Source organism: Peromyscus maniculatus, chromosome 16, assembly GCF_049852395.1.
Source record: "Peromyscus maniculatus bairdii isolate BWxNUB_F1_BW_parent chromosome 16, HU_Pman_BW_mat_3.1, whole genome shotgun sequence".
Classification (NCBI taxonomy): Eukaryota; Metazoa; Chordata; class Mammalia; order Rodentia; family Cricetidae; genus Peromyscus; species Peromyscus maniculatus.
In genome coordinates this window covers 64,140,975-64,154,172 of record NC_134867.1, presented here as the reverse complement: position 1 = coordinate 64,154,172, position 13,198 = coordinate 64,140,975, and positions in this window count along the sequence as shown.

Genomic DNA, 13,198 nt, shown 5'->3' with positions numbered 1-13,198 from the left:
CATTTAACTGGTCTTTGTGCCCACAAGGCGAGTATTTCACTGCTGAAGCGTCTCCCCAGCCCAGCACTGGAACATAACTCCTTAGCTTACTCTGATTGTTTCACATATTAAAACATAAACTTAGTCACAAGCTTTAAGAATTCTGCGTCTTTTTGTTTGCTTTGTTTTAAGGACCATTAAGAAAGAAAGTGTGTGTGGTGGGGGGAGGGGCAGGGCAGAATGTGCACCTGCTTTCATGGAGTCCTGGTTTAATTTCTGTTGCTGTGATAAAAGACTCATCCTGACCAAAAGCAACTTTGGGAAGAACAGGTCTATTACAGTTTGCAGTTCTAGGTCACAGCCCATTATCGTGCGGAAGTCAATGAAGGACAATAAGAGCCAGCGTCCAGAGCAGAGAAAGGATGAACGCGTGGATCCCTGTCCACTTACTGCTCCGATGTCCAGCCAGCTCTCTTCCTTTTTGATACAGTTCAGGGCCCCATCCATGAGATGCCGCCACCCACATTCCGGATGGGTCTTCACACCCAACTAACAAGACAAGCCCTCCTCCCTCCCTCCCTACACACACACACACACACACACACACACACACACACACACTCCAACGTCATCTAGACAACAAGTTACTAACACTCTTCCCAGATAATCCTAGGCTGTGTGAAGATTGTGGTTAAAATTAATGGGCACACATGGTGTCCCCGGGGGCAATTTTAGTATTTTCTCAGTGGAAAATGCTTTGTTCCAAGGCTGAAATAACTTTGAAATCGTTTTTATTTTTAGTTATGAATTATTTTGTTTCTCATTAGATATTTAGAAAAGAAAGTGGACCATGCTTAGGTGACAGATTCCATCGTCCTATAAATGAGTGGAGGCCCTTAAACCCTGTGCTGGCCTCGCAGGCATGGATCCCTCTGTCAGCTGCCCACAGCCTTCGGCCTAGGTTTTTAAACTTCACATCTAAGTTTGATGAAGGCAGAGGAATGCAGAATGCATTGCTGAGGAAGACACAACAGGTAAAATGCAGAGCAGGCAGAGGTGGCCAGCCTGCAGGGGCAGGACGGAGAGCAGAGGATGCTGCTGGGTACTGGGTAGCTGAGGATCCAGAGCACAAACCAGGTCCTGGCCCTGCTCTTCCAACAGTCAACTAACTCATCACCCTTATCCTCCTATCTACTCGACCCCTTCATGGCTAGAAACCAGGACCTAATACAAAAATAAGTGAGTCGAACACAGCGGCACCCGCCTGTGGTCCCAGCAACTGTGAGCCTGAGGCAGGAGGATCACCTGAGCCCAGTAGTTCAAAGTCAGCCTGGGCAACACAGTGAGACTATCTCAAAATATAACATAAAAAAGAAAAATAGCTGGGCAGTGGTGGATTACGCCTTTAATCCCAGCACTTCTGAGGCGGAGGCAGGTGGATCTCTGTGAGTTCGAGGCCAGCCTGGTCTAGAGAGTGAGATCCAGGACAGGCTCCAAAACTACACAGAGAAACCGTGTCTCAAAAAAAAAGAAAAAATCATAGTCATAATCATAATAAAATAAAACTGAAAATACTCATTGTTCTTCTGCTGGGATCCTGTCCTTCAGCCTTCATGGGCTGTAATGAGGTCGAGGATACATTGTTGAGTGCCCCCTGAAGGCTGCATAGACCCACTGCCATGGAGGGCTCGGCAGAACCATATCACCTAGGGATTGGTGCTGTGCTGTGGGGACCCTGTGCTTCGAAAACCAGCATCCTGACTCTCACGTCATCCTGACTCTCACGTCTCCCTTCTCATGTCGCAGGGCTGGGTATCAAACCCCAGGCCAGGTGCGCACAGGGCACACGCTCTGCCGCCAGCTGCATCCCCAGCCTCTGACTCCCCTGGGAGGACTACCCACACTGAGAAGCTGCTGGGCTTCTTGAACGTCACAGAATCAGTCTCTGACTGATTTCGAACTTGTTCTTCACGAGCCCAGCTTTCAGCGTCTCTCTCCATAAAGTCACACCGAGAGTTTCAGCCCTGCCTGCGGCGTGAGAATGTCTGTGCTTGGAGTCCGAGTTTCTCACTTCCAGTTTCTCATTCTCTCCGGGCTTGCTGCCCTCTTATCTCTCTCCATCTGCTGCTCAGGTGGCCCCTCCTCCATGCTCTGACAACCCTGGATGCTTTCACGCCACAGGGACCAGGGTAGCTAACTAAGAGTGGATCCCTAGGGTTTTCCTGCAGACCAGGGCCAATGTCACCTCGCCCGTGGACTGCCAGCTCTCACCCTCTGCCAATGGCTGCACGTGGGCAGCATGTACTCTTGGCTCTGGCATCTGTATTGCAGTGAGTGAGAAGTGGGGCAGCCGTGGGACGGGGCACACTGCCTGACGGAGAACGGCCGGCAGAGCACAGAGGATGGGCCACATTAGCAGCGGGTGCCAGGATATAAGGGGCCCCAAGCCTGTGGGAGTGGCTGCTTGTGAAGAGAATGAGAAACTTGGGACTCCAGCACAGAAATTCTCATGCCGTAGACGTGTGCCCTGGTGAGCCTTCCGGCTGGGACAGAGAGCATCAGAGGCTTTGGACAGGGGCTTAGGTCCCGCCCCTCCTGTCAGCTCATGGTCCTCTAGCTCAGCTCCCTAACTCAGGCCACACAACCCTTGCAGTCCCTGGCAAGGCAGCTAGGGACTGCTGTGACCTTGCTCTACACACCATCGAATTCCCTCTCTCTCCTTTTTGGAGGAGACCTGCCTCCCTCCCAACTGCCCAAACACAAGTCGATCTGGAGTCACATCTAGTCCTTAACCGTGCCTTCCTGACTCCTAGCGTGGAGGCTAGTCCTGTGGTATAGAACATAACTCTACAGCAAAACAAATTTGGTAAAAGCAAGCACCCTCTTTGTTCCCTAGTGCCGAAGGGCTTTCCAAAACCCTTTAGGACCCAGTAGCACCATTTATCATACAATGCAGCAACTCTCCTGAAATCCCGGAACTAAAGGGATGCGGAGACTCTTTCACTTCAGGACCTCCTGCATCTGTACATGGTGTCTGTTTCTCCTAATGCTCTCTGACGTCACAGCCTCCTTTCAGCTGCCTATAGCCATGAGCCTAAAACTCCCTTAACAAAACAAAGTTCCTGAAAGGCAATTCACCTCAGTTTCCTTTTCTATGAACTTGTTCTGCTGTTCATAACACCTGGTTTGCAAAATGACTCAGACATGTGATCACGGTCACACCAACAGCGCGTGAAATGGAGAAATAGCTTTTCCACAAAACTGCTGGGGCAGTGCTTTCCAAGAGGATGATGGGAAATGCTGCAGAGGTCCACTGGGACCTGGACCCAGAACTAGGAAGAGTTTGAAGATCTGAGCTGCTCTGTGAGGTCTACATGCTGCTGCCTCGTCCATGCACATGAGTACACGCTCCTCAAAATCCCTGAACCACAGGTGAAGTGGTCGGAGACTGTCAGGCTGAGCATGTGCCTTATCACCTCCCCTGCGTCCCCACTCTGCCTTCAGACAGGACCACCGTGCAACCCGAGGCCTGAGAATGTGTGTTCCCTCTTCCTGTTTTATCAAAGCAGGATTGCTAATCCAGGGCTACTCTTGATCCCTTCTGCTTGCATAGTCCATGCAGAAAACCAAAGCCCACACCTGCGGCTGTTCTGTACAGTCCAAATAATGAGCTACCAGAGCCATGCATGCTTCCTGTTTTGAATGAGTGACTATATATATATACTATGTGTTACATGTAATTGTTACATTTTTGTTATATATAATTGATATATATATATATAGATAGATAGAGACAGACAGACAGACAGAGACAGAGAGAGACACAGAGCAAGAAAAGTAAAAGAATAAACACCCAATTGAGAAAAGCAACAGATAGACAGAAAAACATCATCAAACTGGGTGCTAAGAACACCCAGAATTAACTAGAGACAGAAACTGAGAGAGAAAACAAGGATGACATCATCAAATCAGAAACTTACAGGCAACCAGCAGGTATCGCCTGAGGAAGCTGAGGCGGCTGGCTGTTGTTCCCACGCCGGGGCTTTCTCTCTGTGGATGAGCATCCTGCTTCTCGTTCCCTCTTCAGGCATTTTTGTACCGTGGTAAACCTTGCTGGAAACGGTCCACCTTCTGGCTGTTCTCAAGGATTCAATGTTGTCAATGTCCTTAGCTGCTTGCTGGTGTTCCTTCTCCTGGACAGCCTGGTCCAGGACAGGAGGGCTTATAGGAAACAAGGAGAAGCCCCTTGACCCAAGAGTCCACTTTGAACAAGTGGTAATAGCATATGACAGCTTACCAATATAATTTACATTACAGCAGCAAGCTTGACCCTGTGGGAAAGCAACTGATGGTCACTGGCTGTCCTTAGTCGTCCTGGGGACACAGAAAGTTTCACTCGCAGGTGTATAAGGTTCAGTCCCAGGCAACACAGGTGCACAATGTGATGCATACACTTGTGCTGCTTATCTTCTTGAAATCCAGGGTACCAGAGAGGTCCTATAGGGTCTCCAATGGTACAGCTATCGACCCCTTCTTCCTCCTCCTCTTCCTCCTCTTCCTCCTCCTCTCCTCTTTCTCCCCCCCCCCCCCATTACTTCATTATTTCAGTAGGAGGGACCTGGGGTTGGAAGCTTCCTGGCTGTGGAAATGGTAATGGGAACTCAGTCTGAGTACTGCAGCCTGCAGGTGGAGAGACAAAGAGCAGGATGTCCCAGAACCATGTTCCATTCACTGGCCTGGGGCTAGGCAATTTCTAAATGGGGCTTTGATGTTTCCAGGGGGATGAAGTGCCCTTCTTGGACTTCGTTGTCTGGTGGTCTTTCTGGAACCATACCTCACAGCAACTTCTGTGTGTTTGCAATTTTATAATCTGCCAGGAGAGGGCGATAAGTGCACATCCACAGAGGCAGCACTTGCCTCCTCAGACCTGCAGGTGATTCGAGCCTTCCCAGCTGGTTCCCTTGGACAACCCTCTCAGAAGAAGGGTCCTGCACCAGACAGTCTGCCCACAGGGGATAAGGCAGGCTGCATTTGCTTCTGGTTCCTTCTACAGCCTGGTCAGGCGACTGCTGGCCCTGAGAACACAAAGTCCATGCTTGATGGTCTTTACCGGGAGAAGCAGAGAACCATAAATCCACCATAGACCTGGCTCAGGCGAAGGTGTTGAGATGATCAGAGAGTGTGGTTGGCTTGGTAGGAACCAGGGTGTTAACACTGGTTGTTCTTCGTGTAAGAGGTTTAGATGCCTCCTTTAAAATGCCTGCTCCACAAGTACTTTAAGAGAGAGGCTTGTTTCTTGGTTTTGCTTCTTGGTTTTTTGTTGAGACAGAGGTCTCTTTAGCTGTGTAGCACAAACTAGCCTTGAACTGATCCTCCTGACTCAGCCTCTTGAGAACTGGAGCAGAGGCATTTGCCAAGCCCTGTAATAAACATTTTTACTTAAAACAAAAATGTACTCTTTGTGTGTGTGTGTGTGTGCGTGTGCGTGTGCGTGTGCGTGTGCGTGTGCGTGTGCGTGTGCGTGTGCGTGTGTGTGTGTGTGTGTGTGTGTGTGTGTGGCAGAGCACACACGCAAGGCCAGTCGGTTCTCCCTCTGCAGCCCTGGTTTTGAGGCAGGGTCTAGCTTGCTTCTGCTGCTGCTGTGCAGCTTGGTGATTCTGGCTGGTTCTCCCGCCTCCACCTTGGGAGACACGTGAGGATTTCAATGGTCACACCCAGATCACCCGGCTTGCTGGCAAGCGCCTTCACTGCTGAGCCATCTCCCTGCTCTCCGTAATCCCCCGCCCCTCCCCGGGGATCTGATCTTTTGGTTGTTCATTTGGTTTTGGTTTTTGCTTTTTTGAGACAGGGTTTCTCTGTGTAGCCCTGGTTGTCCTGGAATACACACTGTAGACCAGGCTGGCCTCAAACTCAGAGACGCACCTGCCTCTGCCTCGGGGGGCTTGGGATGCACCGCCACCACAGTCCGGCTTTGCGTTCCTCTTTAAGTCCTATCTTAGACAGGACTCAGAAGCAGAAGCTCTCAGCGAAGGCAGCTTTGGACACTTGGCTATCTGCTCCTGGCATGTTCTTTGCTTTCCCTCATTCTCTTGGCCAAAAGTTTGGCAAATCCACAGCCTCTTGTGTATTGTTTCTTCAGAACAATACATTGGCGTTGGTTTTGCAGGACACGTGGACTAAGATACTGAATCTTGGGTGCCTTGGTTCTGGCTTCTTGAACCTTCTTGGTTTAAGGACTTTCTGACAACACATTGGTGGAACTCATTTGTTTAGAGGAACTGAAAAGCTTTTGGATTCTGCTAGCCTTTTGGGACCAAGACACGGTAGTATCTGTCAGTCCAGGGATACACTTCTCTCCTCTCTTTTTGTCGAACAATAACTAAGCCAAGAACACTCAGATTGGCATCTGTGAACAGACTTAGGCTTCCTCTCCCCAGTTCTCCTTGGTCTACAGCAGGAATGCCCCTCACTCAACAGCAGGCCCGCTCTGCTGGAGGTCAAGACACCTTGCTGCACGGCTTCACGGGAAAACCTTGTTGCCCTGAGGGGTCCTGACAGGTCCTGACCTGGGTCCCTCCACCCTGGCACCCTGGTACATGTGTGCTGTCCGCAGCCACGCCTAGCTGGTCTCTTCAAACTTGTTCCATACCCAACTCAGCACTCGGCTAGAACAGCTCTGCCCACCCCTCAGTGCTGTGTTGGAAAGATCATCAGCTCTCATCCTCCAGGAGGAAGTCCAGGCTTCTGGCCTGGCACCCATGACCTTGGCCAGTCACCCCCTAAGGTGCCCCAGTGTGAATCCATGCTTCAGCACTCGGGTTCAGCGGTCCACACGGTGCCATGTGCTCCCCGTGGTTATTGACATTTAAGTTACTTAAATGCAATTCCAAACTTTAGATTCATGGCTACCCAGCCACATTTCAAGTGCTTACTCATCTTGGGGCTTGTGGCCTCTGTTGTAGATGTCACAGAGGTCACGCTCTACCAAATCCTCCGGTTCGGGATTTACTGATTCAGGGATGGCTCCAGCAAGTTCCCAGAAGAGAAACATGGAAGGGTATAGGTAGCTTGTAACACTTCCAGAGAGCAGGAAATCGGGCCTGGGGGCCTTGTGACTCTGAGGAACCAATGTCCCTCGAGGCTCAGCCTAAAGGACTCTGCCCTTTGAGAAGCACTCTGTGCCTCAGTGGGAGAACTGATGAGCAGACCCAGGAGGAAAATCTAGATAGATACTGTTGATGTGACCATGTCCCTGGCTCCTTCCAGATTATCACCTATTGAAGTCCTGAGCCCCAGGACCTAATATGTGTGACTGTATTTGGAGATGGGGTCTTCACGGAGGCCCTCAAGATGATGCCATTTGGGGTGGCCCTAATCAGGTATAACCAGTGTCCTTATTTAAAGGGAGGCTTGGGGGCTGGGGAGATGACTCTGTGGGTAAGAGAACTTCCTAACAATAATAAGGATGGAGTTGGATCCCAGAACACACATACCAAGTTGGGTATTGGGGACACATCTGTAACCCCAGCTCTGCGGGGGAGCAGAGACAGAAGAATTATTGGGGCTTGCTAGTCAAGCCTAGCAGAGCATGACATGAGACCCTGCCTCCTGGGAGGAAGCAGAGTGACCGAGGAGGCGCCTCTGTGACCTCTTCTCCTTCCACACCTGCACATGCACGCATGCAAATAAATATTTAAATCACTTTAAAGGAAGTTTGGACACAGTGACAGCTATACAGAGAGGCTGTGTAGAGTTGTTGTAAAGACAAGACACCATTTGGAATCTAAAAAAAAAAGGGACCTTGAGGAACCAACCCTTCTGCTGTTAATGGTTTGAATCCGAAAAGTCCTTCACAGTTCCATGTTTTGTTTCCAGTTGGCAGTGCTACTTTGGAGGGCCTGGAAGTCTTTAGGAGGTGGGGCCTGCCTGGCTAAAGTATAATGTTGCTTGCTTTTGCTCCTTTGGGGAGCCCACTACCCAGCTCCCAAATAAATCCCCCACAGAGGCTTATTATTTCTTATAAATGCCCAGCCTTAGCTTGGCTTGCTTCTAGCCAGCTCCTCTTAATTCAAATTACCCCATCTACCTTTCGCCTCTGGGCCTTTTCCTGTCTTACTTCTACAATCTTGCTTTCACCAACATACCGTGGCTGGCTGGGTGGCTGGTCCCTTTTTTTTTTTCCCTCACTCCTTGATCTCTCTTCTTCTTCCTCCTTTTTATTCTCTCTGCATGCAAGCCCAACCTGTTCTTTCTACATTAGTATGCCAAAATGTTGTTGGTTATTTTTCTACTCTTTTGCTCTTTGGTCTTTTGGGGGATCCACCACCCAGCTCCCAAATAAATCATACACAGAGGCTTATTATTATTTATAAGTGTCTGGCCTTAGTTTGGCTTGTTTCTTGCCAGCTTTTCTTAAATTAAATTATCAAATTATCTTTTGCCTCTGGGATTTTTCTTTTTACTTTCTTCTGTAAATCTTACTCTCACTCCTACTCCATGGCTGGCTGGCTGTGTGGCTGTGTGGCTGTGTGGCTGTGTGGCTGGCTGGGTGGCTGGGTGGCTGTGTGGCTGGGTGGCTGTGTGGCTGGCTGGGTGGCTGGGTGGCTGTGTGGCTGTGTAGCTGTGTGGCTGTGTGGCTGTGTAGCTGGGTGGCTGGGTGGCTATGTGGCTGGGTGGCTGTGTGGCTGTGTGGCTAGGTGGCTGGGTGGCTGGGTGGCTGGGTGGCTGTGTGGCTGGCTGTGTGGCTGTGTGGCTGTGTGGCTGTGTAGCTGTGTGGCTGTGTGGCTGTGTAGCTGTGTAGCTGGGTGGCTGTGTGGCTGTGTAGCTGGGTGGCTGGGTGGCTATGTGGCTGGGTGGCTGTGTGGCTGGGTGGCTGGGTGGCTGTGTGGCTGTGTGGCTGGGTGGCTGTGTGGCTGGGTGGCTGGGTGGCTGGCTGGGTGGCTGTGTGGCTGTGTGGCTGTGTGGCTGTGTGGCTAGGTGGCTGGTTGGCTGGGTGGCTGTGTGGCTGGGTGGCTGGGTGGCTGTGTGGCTGTGTGGCTGTGTGACTGTGTGGCTGGGTGGCTGGGTGGCTGTGTGGCTGTGTAGCTGGCTGGCTGTGTGGCTGTGTGACTGTGTGGCTGTGTGGCTGTGTGACTGTGTGGCTGTGTGGCTGGGTGGCTGGGTGGTTATGTGGCTGGGTGGCTGTGTAGCTGGGTGGCTGGGTGGCTGGGTGGCTGGGTGGCTGGGTGGCTGTGTAGCTGTGTGGCTGGGTGGCTGGGTGGCTGTGTGGCTGTGTGGCTATGTGGCTGTGTGGCTGTGTGGCTGGGTGGCTGGGTGGCTGGGTGGCTGTGTGGCTGGGTGGCTGGGTGGCTGGGTGGCTGGGTGGCTATGTAGCTGGCTGGCTGTGTGGCTGTGTGGCTGGCTGGGTGGCTGTGTGGCTGTGTGACTGTGTGGCTGTGTGGCTATGTGGCTGTGTGGCTGTGTGACTGTGTGGCTGTGTGGCTGTGTGACTGTGTGGCTGTGTGGCTGGGTGGCTGGGTGGCTGTGTGGCTGGGTGGCTGGGTGGCTGGGTGGCTGTGTGGCTGTGTGGCTGGCTGTGTGGCTGGGTGGCTGGGTGGCTGGGTGGCTGTGTAGCTGGCTGGCTGTGTGGCTGTGTGGCTGGCTGGGTGGCTGGGTGGCTGGGTGGCTGGGTGGCTGTGTAGCTGTGTGGCTGTGTAGCTGACTGGCTGTGTGGCTGTGTGACTGTGTGGCTGTGTGACTGTGTGACTGTGTGGCTGGGTGGCTGTGTGACTGTGTGGCTGTGTGACTGTGTGGCTGGGTGGCTGGGTGGCTGTGTGGCTGTGTAGCTGGCTGGCTGTGTGGCTGTGTGACTGTGTGGCTGTGTGGCTGTGTGACTGTGTGACTGTGTGGCTGTGTGGCTGTGTGGCTGGGTGGCTGTGTGGCTGGGTGGCTGTGTAGCTGGGTGGCTGTGTGGCTGGGTGGCTGGGTGGCTGGGTGGCTGTGTAGCTGTGTGGCTGTGTGGCTGTGTGGCTGTGTGGCTGTGTGGCTGTGTGGCTGGGTGGCTGGGTGGCTGGCTGTGTGGCTGTGTGGCTGTGTGGCTGGGTGGCTGTGTGGCTGGGTGGCTGGGTGGCTGTGTGGCTGGGTGGCTGTGTGGCTGGCTGTGTGGCTGTGTGGCTGTGTGGCTGTGTGACTGGGTGGCTGTGTGGCTGTGTGGCTGGGTGGCTGTGTGGCTGGCTGTGTGGCTGTGTGGCTGTGTGGCTGTGTGGCTGTGTGGCTGTGTGGCTGTGTGGCTGTGTGGCTGTGTGGCTGGCTGGGTGGCTGGGTGGCTGTGTGGCTGTGTGGCTGGGTGGCTGGGTGGCTGGGTGGCTGGGTGGCTGGGTGGCTGGCCCCTTCTTTTCTCGATCCTTTGTCTCTTGCTCCTCAAACTTCTTTCCCTCCCAGATTTCTCCTTCTATTTATTCTCTCTGCCTGCCAGCCCCGCCTATCCTTTCTCCTGCCTCGCTATTGGCCATTCAGCTCTTTATTAGCCCATCAGGTGTTTTAGACAGGCACAGTACCACAGCTTCACAGAGTTAAATAAATGCAACATCAAAGAATGCAGCAAATCTTTGCATCATTATAAGAGCAAATGTTCCACAGTGTAAACAAATGTAACACAACTTAATGTTCTACAACAAATGTAGGTCATGAAAGGCAGGCCATTGACAGTGACGCCTAGCCCTGGATCTGGCTGTCTCGCTGTTTCTTGGTCTGCTGTGATGTGAGCCACCCCAGTCCATGCTCTTTTGTCCATGAATAAGCCCCTCTGCTCTGCCTTCCTTGTCATGACGGACTGAACCGTGAGCTAATAAATCTTTCCTCCTCTGTTTTCTTTAGGTGTTCTGAACAGGTTGGTGGAAATGTGACTAATAATCCTGCTGACACCTTGGTCATGGATGCCCAGCCCCCACAACTCTGAGAACAGTGTCTAGTTAAGCCATCCATTGGTGGGAGTTTGTTGTAGCAGCTTCAGGAAACTCAAACAGCTACCACAGATAGTCCTTATCCCCCAAATATTCCCAACTGATTTAGTGTCCCCATGTTCCTTTTCCTACCTATGACTTGACTTGTTTGGGAATTGTGCTAGCTTTCTGTTACTGTGACAAAATAACAGAAATCATTAAAAACAAGAAAGGTTCAGTTGTAGAGAATTCAGTCTATAATGGGTCCCATTGCTCTGAACTTGTGGTAGCATAGCTCCCACAGTGGGCTCATGTGGCACAGGAAGCTCATGGCTAGATCATGAGGGAAAGAAGAACTGAGTGTCATGACCCTCATTCAGGGCATGCCTCCAATAACCTCCCCATGTTCTAAAGCTTCTATTTTCCCCATAGCTTTAAGATAAGGACTAAAGGCCTTTAGTATATTAGCCCTTGGGGAAATTCCAGATCCAAAGAAGAGCAGAAACTTTCCTTGTGATTTCCTGGTTTCTACCCCTGCTCGACCTGGGCAGTTATCTGTTCTTGGTGTTGCAGAGCCACTGATAATAATTTACTATGAGGCAAGGCAGTTCAGGGAGGGGCCTCTACCCATTCCCCCTGTGGAGAGCCCAGAGTGTAGCTCAGCACCTTCGGGTGTTCGCTCTACAGAGCTGGCTACAAATCAGACTTGCTAGCCAGAGAGCACCCTCACCTCCTGAGGCCTCAGGCAAAGTACAGTGGGCAGGTTTCCCCGGCACAGGCTATTTCCCATACCAGGTAGCTGTGCTTGGGGACCTGGCCAGCTGGATGACAAGATATCCACTCCCAAGTCATGGCACCCCTGCTGGGCACATCCAAATCCAAGTGTGCTTGCTGAGTTTTGTAAACTGTCAGGCTGTGTTGGATCCCATGACCAGGCTTTTAGAGTCTACTAGGACCTGGGAAAAATCCAGAAGTTGTTTTTCAAAAAGAGAAAAGGGAGAGAGTAGGGGCCATGGGAGGAACCTACCTGATACACAATACAGATTTGTATGAAAATGTCTTTTTTGAAATAGCATCATGTACAATGAGCATGCACCATTAATTTTATTTTTTAAAGAAAACAGTTACTTGCTGAAGGGAACATGGTGTCTTCTACAGCCTCAGGGTTTGATTGTAGCCTCTGGGACCGGGGGGGCCCATGGAGATGCTTGTGGCACCTTTTCCCTGTAAGTTCCAGGGCCCCTTCCAGCCAGTTCTGTGCTTGCCTGTCCTGCATCCCTGACTGGAGCCTTTCTAGAACCTCCCCCCTGAGATAGGGATGCCTGGCCCTGTTGCCTTGGGCTCTGCCGTCTACATAGCTGACCTTCCCCAGCCTCTCAGCACAGAGTCCCTCAGGGATTGAACCTCACCGTCTCAAGGAAGCATGGCAATTGTCCTGTCTACCTCCCGGGAGTCTCTGTTTGGTCATCCTCCTCCTGGCATAGAGCAGAGCCTGGGATGGATGCATCCATCCCGATTCAGCGTCCGCGATGCTGTGGAGGTGTGAGCACTAGAGACCCCTTATCTTATCAGGCAGCACCACCTAGCACCTTTGGTATCTAATGACACCTGTGGGCAGACAAAGAATTAAAGGTGAACGGAGAGATTCAAAATTGGACAAGGACCTAAGTCACACCGGACTGATCTGACTAACTAATGTGAGAGAAAACTCCCTTGCCTTCTGCTCCTGTCTCACTCCCTACAGAGTCCCTGGGAAATCTAACGCCATGTGGCGAGAAAATGCATGTGCTTGGGCAGGTGTCTCAGGCTAAGCTGCAGCCCCAAGGTTTGCGAGGGTGACATCCTGCCCTAGGTGCTTTGGGAGGTGGGCTGTGACATGCAGTCAGTCATGTGACTTTCTTGGAGCTATGGGGCCCCGGGAGACAAGGAAAGGGTGGGCAGCACAGGGGCCCAGCTGACTCCACTCCTTGCTCTGTTGGTGGAATGTTGGGATATGGCTGCTGCCTGTCTGCTTCCCCTTGGACGGCTGATGAGCACACAGCAAATATTAGCTTTCAGATAGCTGCTCTGTCCATCAGGGCTAGTCACTGTGGTCCACGTGGTAAGCAAAGCTAACCCAGTCAGACTTCGATCTGTTTTCTGCGTGAGAAGAACAGGCTAAGACTGCCACGTCCTCACGTGGGTGGCTCACCGTAGACGGCGCTCCTCCAGCCTCAGCTTCCAGGCACTGGGTCAGCTGGCCGGGTCAGCCACCCTCCGACATCACAGTCCAGCTGGCAAACGTCAGTTTCCTTGCTTTT